The 10,823-nt window shown below is 49.1% G+C and overlaps 1 protein-coding gene across 1 annotated transcript in view; it reads left to right on the top strand.

The window, feature by feature from the left end:
- The window catches only part of SMOC2 (SPARC related modular calcium binding 2), a 166,555-nt gene that overhangs the window by 139,929 nt on the left and 15,803 nt on the right, over positions 1 to 10,823 (top strand). The window lies entirely within an intron of this gene.

The following is a 10,823-nucleotide window of genomic DNA, read 5'->3' as shown; positions in this document are numbered from 1 at the left end:
GGTGGACCAGAGTCCGCCAGGCAGGTACCTGGATGTCAGCGTAGGAAAGCGTTTCTCACTCGCTGCTACTTGCATCCCTCATTTCAGAACAAACTCAATCAAAAGATAACAGAGACTGCAGAATGGCCCAGTTCCCAGTCCTCTTTGAATCCCTGGTGTGACCCGGGACGCTAGAACGGGGGCCAGCCACAGCCTCCTGAGGGAGCCCTCGCTTCATGGGCAGATCTGTCGGAGGAGCTCTGGGTGTCGGCTTTCTCTGCCATCACCTTTGCCTGTTGTGGTTCGAGGGTGCAGATGTGTTCTGCGTTTGGGTTTCTGAGGAGGTAAGCGCTCCATGTATTTGGGTAGTTGAAGCCCCAGGGCGACTCGCTGCTCTCTCCTGATGGTCAGCCCTCCAGTCTTGGTTCCCTCCAGGTCCTCGTGGACATCGGCACACAGTCTTGGGGTTGGTGTTGTGTTGTGCTTGTGTTGCGGTTGTGTTATGGTAGTCACTGTGTGGTTCCCAACTTGGAAGAATTAGCCGCTCTGTTTCCATGGTAGGGTTCATTGGTGGTGGGGGGCCTGTCAGCTGGATAAGGGAAGGGGAAGCACAGAGAGGAAGCATGGGGCAGGCTGCGGCGGGGGGCTGCTGCATTCCCGGGGGCTGCTGCAGACGCCGAGGGGACCAGGCAGCCGGGCACCAACCCCAGAGTCCCTGCTAGACTAACTCCTCAGCGGTGGTAGTTTGCTGATTAGCCCTTGAGGAGACAACGCAACATCACAGCATGCGCAGAAAACACTTGCTCTAAATATTTTGAGTTTAGTAAAATGTAACCTCACTTGAAATTAATCAAGGACATTGCAGCTACAAAATATTTACTAGTACATGGAAGCTTATTTCTTATCACAACAATACATGAATGTTTAGAGTTTTATGGTTTAAAAACACAGAGAGAGTCTATCTTGTTGTTAAGACTGACTTCAGTTTCTCATAAAAGATGCAACAGAGGGAATGTTGTAGAAAAAAACTATTAGAAGTAAAAAAAAATTAGGAGTTTGGAAAGAAAAGCTTCTCTTTTGACTTGAAAGCATTTCCTAAACTATATATGTGGGGAAAGAAAGAGACAAAAACGCTAGTCTGTGCCTGAACATCTGGACACTGTCAGTGCTTCCTGGGCAGTTGGTTTTGCATATTTGGTGTCCTCATGAGGCCTAGAGCAGCCTGCCAGGGCCAGTTGTTTTGAAAGTAAACACTTAAAAATCATTCCTAAGAATGACTTAGTTCTACCTAAGGAATTCATTGTCAGTTGGAAATGTTCCAAAAAATTTTTTCAGGAGAAAATCCAAGCAGAAATAGTTGTTTTGTCATGCCAAGTAACACCGAGAGTGAGAATAAAGTCTTGCAAATCAGGAAGGCTTTGACACCAGAAATAATCCTAACGCTTGGCAAAATATTGATTGCACAAAACACCTCCTTAAAGCAGGAGTGTGCCCTGAAATGCTGGCTCCTCGCCGGATGGCAGAGGACATCAGCTTGATCTCCCCTCAAATGCTAGATGCGTCCTCAAGCCTGTGAAACCCGAAGAAAGTCCGTGCACTCTACAGCGTTGATGTCAGTCCTGCCTATATCACAATAAACCCTCCGTGCCTCTTCACCAATACCTTCATTCTAAAGCTCCTGGAGGGCAAAATTGGTGCTTTTTACTAAGCATTTTGTTAATAAGTCGTTTTCAGAAAATGGTTGAATGACATAACGTTGTCCTTGAGAAATGTAGGAAGACTTTAGAAACACACACGTCAGTCTTTAAGGTAAATATTCAGAGTTAACTTATTAGCTGAGATAAATTCCAAGTGCACATCCTGGCCTCGGATGACCTGACCCAAAAGAGAATTAAAGTCAAAGGTGAAGAATTTCGGGAACGTGATGGTCAAAGGAACCTTGGGGCGTTTACGGCAGCACTCAGTTTAATGGACGACCGGAGGCAGGGCCAAGAGCAGGCACCTGCACCCAAAGCCTTGGTTTTCCTGGTCGCTTCTTCACTGGAGGAACTTCCTGATTCTTTTCAGACGCTGACTTCTAACCAAGTGCTCACTTCTATCAGTGTATGAGTTATCAGTGTTCACTCATCAAAGCACTATCTAAAGCCTGTGGACCTCTTTGTCTAGAATAATGAAAAGATATATTGAAAAATCAAGAATATGAAAATACGTATCGAAAACGTGAATCTAGAAAAATGTAGAAAAGTAGAGTTAATGCACAACAGTAGTGATTTTCTTTTCAGCTTAAGGTTGTGAAGTTTTATGCTTTTTCTTTAGTGACTCTTTTAAAGTATGAGTAGTCACCAGCAAATTTCATCGGATAAAAGAAAAGCTTCAGCTGAATTAAACTTGAAGGAGTTTAATTGAGCAGTAAATGATTCATGAACAGGGCAACCGCCCGAGCCGGAGTAGGCTCAGAGACTCCAGCACAACCACAGGGTGGAAGAAGATTTGCGGACAGAGAAAGGAAAGTGATGGATGGAAAACAGAAGTGAGGCCCAGACCAGCTTGATTGGTTACAGCTCGGAGTCGGCCTCATTTGAACACGGTTTGAACAGTTGGCGACATTGGATTGGCCAAAACTCGGTGACTGGCGCAAGTGTAGGCTACGGTCTGTTGACGCCTCCACTTGTTAACAGTTCACAACGTACACAGAAACCTCTAGGCCGAACTTAAAATAGATAAGGAGGCAGCTTCAGGCTAAACTTGATTTCGTACAACTGATGTGCTCCTAACTGTCACTGGCCGGGACTTCTTTCACCACTACGTGGTGGTTAAAGCACGTACCTGTCGTGAGGAAACTGCATCTGTCTTGAATCGTCAAAAAAGGTGCTTGATGTTGTCAGCGTTCCCCACATCAGGGGCCTCGCGGGTCCAAGGCCAGGCCCTTGAGGATGATGCCCTGACCAGGTCTCAATTTGGAGGGAGACTTATCAAAATAGACTTTGTATACATTTTTTAAGCTGCAGGCACTTTATGAATCTCAAAATCAAAGTGCCTGAAGAAACTTTCCCAACACTATACTTTTTCTTCTTATGTTTAAACTGGATAGAAAGTTAAAAGTTGGAAAGCCATGTGTTAAATGTAATGACAGGCGTCAAATGCTTAATGGAGCAAGTGGGGTACTTGGGAAGCATCTCGCACCCCTTTCTGTGGCTGGGAGAACTAGATGATGGGAGTTGAATGAAATCCTAAGAATGGGCTTGGGGGATGACGTCAGAGCTGTGTTCTACTTGGAATATCTCTGTGTACTTGTTATGTTCCAGAGGCTCTATTTGGCCCCGGTTATAACCAAACCTCCAAAGCCCTAGGCCCTCTAGCTCCGTGGTTTCTCCTGAACGTATTTCACAAGACTCTCCAGGGTCCCCGCTCTGAACTTCGCCTCACAGCCCCTTCCCTGGACCACACAGCAGCCTCAAGCTGCGCTCCTGGGGCCTCCCACAGCTGGCTGAGATCCACAGAGGGAGCGCTGTGACACTTTAAAACAGAAATGAGATTGTGCCACTTCTCAGATTCTCCCAGCAGCTTCCAGTTTCCTTTCAGGTAAGGCCCACTTGTTTCTGGACTCTAAGACCCCCTGGGTTTTGGGACCCCTCAGTTCCTCAGCCTTGTTCCCTAGGACCGTCCTTCCTGCCTCACTTGACACACCCTGGCATCCTCAGAACCTGGGATGCGGGGTCTTCGGGGGCCTTCCCTGTGCCCCCAGCACTCTCCCACCTTGTTCCAAATGGCTCACTCCACACCCCTGCGCCTCTGCCTGGCAAGCAGAGGTTAACATGACACCAGTGCCCCCCCTGCCAGGACAGACGTGGCGGAGGGCAGGGACCTGGTCTGCTGTTTCCGGCCTCATCGTGGCCGCGGGGCAGCGGGGAGAGCTCCACAGCTGCTTGGCACACGTTCACCTGGATGTAGGGTGCACTCCTGCCTCCACCCCCAGAGAGGTCAGGATTCTTAGCACCATCCAAGCCTTCAGCCTCCCACGGAGTGGGACGTGGGCCTCAATTTCTCCCTCAGACACTGACGTGCTGATTCGTTTCGCCAGGTGGTTGCGAGGCCGCTGTGTGGTGCCGAGTGTCTCCCTCAGACACTGACGTGCTGATTTGTTTCGCCAGGTGGTCGCGAGGCCGCTGTGTGGTGCCGAGTGTCTCCCTCAGACACTGACGTGCTGATTCGTTTCCCCAGGTGGTCGCAAGGCCACGGTGTGGTGCTGAGTGTCAGCTGCATGAGGGTGACGTACACATGGCCCCACGTGTAGATCAGACAGGAATGCCGTGGTCCTGCCTCTGAACCCCATCACCCGTGTGACACTCCCTGGACCACACAGCCGGGACATGCTCGTTGAAGACTGTTGGAGAAAAATCTGTGCTTGGAATAAAACAAGAAGCACAGCATTTAATACATGAGCATTTACTACCTAGAAAGAGCAGTCTGCTTTGGCTGGGGATGCAGCGTTGAGATTGCAGTGCTTTTTAACTCTGGCAATGTCAGGATTTGAAGCAGACTTTCCAAATTCAGCACATGTCAGTGATCCCGAGCTGCCAAGTGTGAGAGCGCACGTGCTTACAGGCACGGCTTCGGGACCCCTCCGCCCTGGGAGTGTCCTCTTTGTTTCTCTGATGCCTTCACGTCAGCAGGGCTGTCCCTCGGCGGCTCATCTTCCCTTCTTTTCTGTACCAGGTCGGTGTGTTTTAAACTGTAAGAATGAGTAGCCATGACATTTTATTTCTAGTTGTTTGTGAAAAGACCAGCCAAATGCAGGCGCTGTTATTGGCACCCTCTTTCTCCCTCCCCAGCCAGATGAAAAGAGCTTTTTCTACCAGAAAACAGATGCCCTTTATTTGGTGTCCACACAATGGAACCTTCATCGTAAGTCCCCAGTGATGTTCAGGGTCAGGGAGAAACTACCTAGTACCCGGAGCTCTTTCCAGGCGCCCAGCTGTGCACAAGAAAGGACCAACCAGACATTGGGCTGATGCGAATGCCTTTCTTTATTTTATTTTATTTTATTTTTTTTTGAGACAGTGTCTCGCTCTGTCTCCCAGGCTGGGGTGCAGTGGTGCGATCTCAGCTCACTGCAACCTCTGCCTCCCAGGTTCAAGCGATTCTCATGCCTCAGCCTCCCAAGTAGCTGAGATTATAGGCATGTACCACCACGCCTGGCTAATTTTTGTATTTTTAGTAGAGATGGGGTTTCACTATGTTGGCCAGACTGGTCTCAAACTCCTGATCTCAAGTGATCCACCCGCCTCAGCCTCCCAAAGTGCTGAGATTATAGGCGTGAGCCACCGCACTCACCCGTGAATGCCTATTTATAAGTAAAGATAACTTAGAAAGAAAATTAGAAACTATTTGCTTTTATGTAGTTTGAAATAGTTTATATTCAATAAAGGGACTTAAAATCCTGCTTCCTAAAATTCATCACAGAGTTAGTCAGCATAACATTTTGTTAGTGTCAAGGCAAAACTGGATTCAACTCATAGCAAAGGAGAAATTATCAGCGCCTTTCTTACAGATTCCTGGAGGAGAGAAGGAGTCACAAAAACATCTTAGTAACATTATTTCCATTTCTCTCAACCCTTAGAAGCAACAAAAAAGTCTCATTTTCTGTCTATTTTTAACTCTGCAGTTTAAAATGTATTTCTGTTACCTTGGGGGAAATGGCACAAAACTAAAGCACACTCAAACTTTTCTATGATACATTCTTAAAATGTGGAGAAAGTGTGCCTAAAACCCGCAGGGAAGTGCCGCTCTGACAGAGAAACCTCTGCCTTATTCCAGTGAAACTGGGACCCGCAGCAAGTTAGCACCAGATGGAGACTCTTCAGTTCATCTGAGTTCCTCTTCTCAGGCTTTTTCTCCCCTCAGGGCACCACACAGGCTTTGAGAGTGCTCAGTTCCTACCTTAAAATTCTGACCAAGTCTTCAAACATCCAACCCCGTGGACTTTCTCCTAACCCACATGTGACAGCCGGGGCATAAGAGTGGAAACAGCATTTTACTGCTGCCTCCCGCAAAGTCACCCTAAGATGCCCAGCAGGTGTTCTCAGCAGACAGGGCACACGTTCCTGGCCCAGACGGAGAGAACCTGTTTCCCCCTAGCTCACCACGCAGGCCCCCAATGGGAGATGAGGACAGTCTTTTCCCAGGTGGCTGATCTGACCCCTCACGTCAGGCCAGCGAAGGCGTTCCCGGGGTCCATGGCTGGTGAATCAGAGCATGGGCTGATTGCTTGATAGAAATTATTGGACTTCCAAGCCAGAGGAGTTAAACCTGTGAGTGGATACATAGATAATTATGATGGCGTGAATACCTGTGTGCACACACAACTCCTCAGAAGCATCTGAACAACTTAGAGAAGAAAGCACTTTCGGTATCCATTCTTTGTTCTTCATTTCTCATCTATACCAGTTTCCTAAACATTGGAGCTAACATAAAACTAAGAGAACCAATTTTTAAGCCACTGCTAGATACTGAAAACCAGATGAATGAGTCTCATTATCCCCAGACACTTCGTGCCTGATAAGCTAATAATGTTACTACCTGTGAAATCTCTGGCCCCCTCCATACACCTGCTTCCCTCGTGTTCCCTATTGAGACCTTGCAGGCCTCACCCGCCAGGCAATGCACAGACCCCATGATTGTGCCAGTGTGTGGCTACTGTTATCCAGTCGTCTCTTCTCTTGATCAGTGAATGAGGAAACCACTCAACTCCACTTTCTCCTGTGTTTGATTTCCTTTAGCGGCAGTACTGAGTATTCCAGGTTATGGGAAGGAAGTGAAAGTTAATTATTATCCAGAGAGGAGGTAACTGAGGGAGCAGCTGGGAACTTGTATTCATTTATATTTAAAAGACAAAGAGAAAAGAAGAAACTACATAAACTTACTGAAAACAGGAATTTTTATACAAAAAAGGTTGTTCCTTAAAATAAGGATGTTCCATAGAAAGCGCAGAACACATTCATTTTGAAAGAGTGAAAGTCAGAAATGCTTTTAAAGCACCAGAATATTAACCCGGTTCCTGAAAAGTCCCTGGTCCATGGGCTGGGGTCTCAGGACCAGCCAGTTCAGCCACTTTGTTGACTGGACTGAGTTCTCAATCCTGGGCTCCAGGATTGAGAAGGGCCCAGGGCTTTGTGAGGTGCAGCACCTCTACTGTGGGGCAAAACCAGAAAGGAACCCAGTGTTTCCACAGAAACCTAACGGACGTCAAGAGCTTGGATTCTGCAGACAGACCAGAGCACTTGAGTGTCCTTGGGCTAAGCTACTCCCTTCCTTGTTTTGCCACAGATTGGAAATAAATCGGTGAGCTTACTGTGTTTCTACTTTGAAAAGAACAATCTGGTTTTCTTTCTTGAATTGGCTTATTATTCCCCCAGGAGCCTGGGCACAGGACGCTCCCGCACTGTGTGGGCTGGGAGAGGGCCTGGCACGTCTAACCCAGGTGGGAGTGTGTGTGGGGTGGCACCTTCCTGCTATGCTTCTGTTGACCTGAGACTTCTGAACTCAGTTCTACGGGTGGTTGGAGAACTTACTGTGAGTGGAACTGTCCCAAAGTAAAGAGTGACTCTGGGTACGTCGCTGAGCCTGCACGTGGCAGTTTTGACGCCAACCTTCCCATGATGCAGTATTCACAGGGGCTGTTAGACCCCACGGTGCAGGCAGCTGAGTGAGAAGAAGGCCGGGGGTCGAGTGTGCTAGAAAGGACCCCCCGGAACACCAGGCTCCTCACACAGGTTCTCAGCAGGCAGTTTCCCCAGGCTGAATCACACACCGCAAAAACGCCAGAGCAAAGGGCGGCTTTGCTCTCAAGATGGGCCAGAAGAGTTATAGCAAGGGTCAGCAGGGGGCAGGCACCCCTGCGAGGGACGAGGGTCTCTGCAGCCATCGCTGTGCCAGACACAGCTGTCATGGGAGAAGCGGAATAGCTCCCTGTGGGCAGCAGTGGGGGAAACCCAGCTGTTCTGGGGTCGTTTGTCTTTTACCTCAAGCCTCGTTGCTCCTCTCATGAATTTGCTAGATCTGGGACATTTCAGGGTGATGAAATTTTCACTTCATGGTACTTCTGTGATTTCTCATGCAGTGAACATCCACTTTAACATAATGAAAGTTAGTTTTTTCCTTCTGATTGCTTGTAATCTTTCATTTTTATTCACCGTTTTTCCTTCAGAAATAGTTTTGAAGTACAGTCCTCCCTGAGCAGTAACAAGCATTATTCCAGGTCCTGGGGTGACTACGACACGGGAGAAGCAGCCAGGACTGAGCAGGACTGATTTACTATTTCTTGTTTTAGAAGTACATTATGCTTTTTCATGTTCAGTTTTTCTTTTTGCGTTAAAGAGTCCTGCAGCTTTTACATTATGTTAGTCATGTTTCGTGATGAGCATCTATTATTTTCTCATTTGAAATAGTGTGTTGCTTTATCTCATTTGGGGAAATATGATTAAATTAACAGCCAGAAAAATCCCCTTGGGTATATCCCTATTACCACACCAAATATAAGCATAATTCTTTCTTAAAGCTGTTCAGTACTGAGGATTATCTAAAATGCCTTTTCTCCCAGACAATAATATTCTTCTCCATCAACTCCGTATTACTCTCAGAATCTCTGGAGGCCAGTGGAGGACTGGGAATTCATAGAGAGCAGCCCCGGCAGGCAGGTGCCTGAGGTCCCGTGGGTCCCAGCCTCACCTGCCCCAGTGCCTGCCTCCTCACCCTGGACAAGTTCTCCTGGACGGCTGGCCTGGCAGGGCTTCTGCCTGCATGTTCCTGAGCCTGTGCCCTGGAGGTATTTTCAGCCCTCCAGGTTGTTTTTCTCATTTCCTTTCCTGGTTAGTCCTGCAGGCGGGAAGGTCAGCCTTCTGTAGACCAGGAGGCCCATCCCAGGGAGTCGAGGTTGGGTGGGCTGAGCAGCTTTGGAAGCACCACGGCCAGCAGCCTCTGCAGCCTCAAGTCCTCTGCCTTTCTGAGGGGTTTGATGAGATTGTTACTTCTTTCTTGGAAAGTAGCATTTGCCCTGTGGCCATGAGGCTTTTTTCTATAGATTTTGATCTCCTTTTTCAGTTGTGTGCAAAGGGACTAAGGCAGACCTTTTTTCACTCTCAGAACTCCCCGGTGAAGGCTGCACATTTGTTTTCTGACATGTGTGTTGAATGAAGTAGAAGCCAGCATGACTGGAGTCCTGCTGTTGGCAGCTCACGTACACTTCAATAGCAATCACCCAATTCTCCAGTGTCAAAAAGAAACGTAGGAAAACCAGGGTGTCCCTAACTGCATAAACATGCTGGTCTCCGAATGACTTGGCTGCTGTCCACACCATGGCCACATGGTCCACGCCAATGTGCCCTCGACCCAGGGGCCTGAGAAGCACGTGTGGCACTGCCTTTCCCCACAGCACCCTCAGCCTGTCCTGTCCCCCGAGGAGTCCCAAGACAGCCTTTCTCATCTCAGACAATTCTTCCTCCGAGGGCCATGGGGAAGGCAGGGGCGGGGCTGTCCTCAGTCCCACTCGGCTTCCTGCCTGGGCTCTGCAGCTCTCCACATCTTCTACTTACTGAGTGGGCTCCTGAGACTTTCTTTGGAGGGGCCATCTAAAACTTCTTAGTAAAAAACGGAATCTAAATTGGACAGAAGGTGTGTGGTGTAAACTCCCTTCCTGCTGTGGTGAGGACGGTCGGAGCAGACGTTCTAATGCCCGAGGTCCTCTCCAGGCTCAGAAGTCACCGTGGGGCATCCCTAGCCCCAGCAGAGCCCCAGGGGGGCAGCCACCCCTGGCAGGGAGTCTCAGTGCACGGCGTGGCGCAGTGGGGACACCGTCCGTCCAGGGCCGGTGCCTGGCTTCTGGCTTCTATGTCCCCCTCAGTATCTTTCTCTTCTTTCTACTGATTTCTGGAAGGGCTTTGTTTAGAAAAACTTAACAAAATGTAAATGGTGACGAGCTCCGTTTGTCACCTCTCCCATGGCGATTTACACACAGATAGACCCAGTTGGAATTGGCAGATTTTGCTCCCTGCTCCCTGCTTGTGAAGCTCTTAAACCCGCCGTTCTCATTGGGGAAACGAGAGTGGGGCTTCTACCTCTTGCATTTGCTTATTGATCCAGCAAGCATGTATTGGGCAGCTGAGTGGCTTCTCTATGCCGAAAGGGCATCCAGAGCGAGGAGACCCACGTTGTCCGTGCCGCCCTGGGCCTAAGGACACGGGATGCTGCCTGTGTCCAGCCTGACTGGGGCAGTAGCACCAGGAGCAGTCTCAGGAGAAAAGACCCCAGAGAAAGTGGACAGCTTCTTTCGAACATTATCTTGAATTTGGGGTGGGGCGAGTGTCTCAGGCATGGAGCTCAGCGAATGCCTAACCGGTGTGAGAGGAGGGTGGTGTTGAGGGAAGGATGGAGGGGAAAGGCACGCTGCAGAATGTTGGGTGCCTGAATTATTCCCTGATCCCAGAATCCATACACAGTCAGCTCTGGGCTCCAAAGCTATGAGCACTAAACCCTGCTGCTGACTGTTCGCACCGACGCAGCGGTGTGGACAAGTCCCAGGAGACAGGCCTTGCGGATGCTGACTCTTCACGCTGAGGCCATGGTGTGAAAAAGTCCCCAGGAGACAGGTGTTGTGAATGCAGACTGTTCGCACGGATACCGTGGTGTGGACAAGTCCCCAGGAAACTGGCATTGCGGATGCAGACTGTTTGCACCGATGCTGACTGTTCATGCAGATGCCGTGGTGTGGACAAGTCCCCAGGAGACGGGCGTTGCGGACCTCCTGCTCTTTGCCATACTGCCTCCTTCTGCTCAGAGAAGCGAGGTGG

This window comes from Colobus angolensis, unplaced genomic scaffold (assembly GCF_000951035.1).
Source record: "Colobus angolensis palliatus isolate OR3802 unplaced genomic scaffold, Cang.pa_1.0 Scaffold14, whole genome shotgun sequence".
Classification (NCBI taxonomy): Eukaryota; Metazoa; Chordata; class Mammalia; order Primates; family Cercopithecidae; genus Colobus; species Colobus angolensis.
Note: the sequence above shows the minus strand (reverse complement) of the source record. Positions and strands in the feature narration are given on the sequence as shown.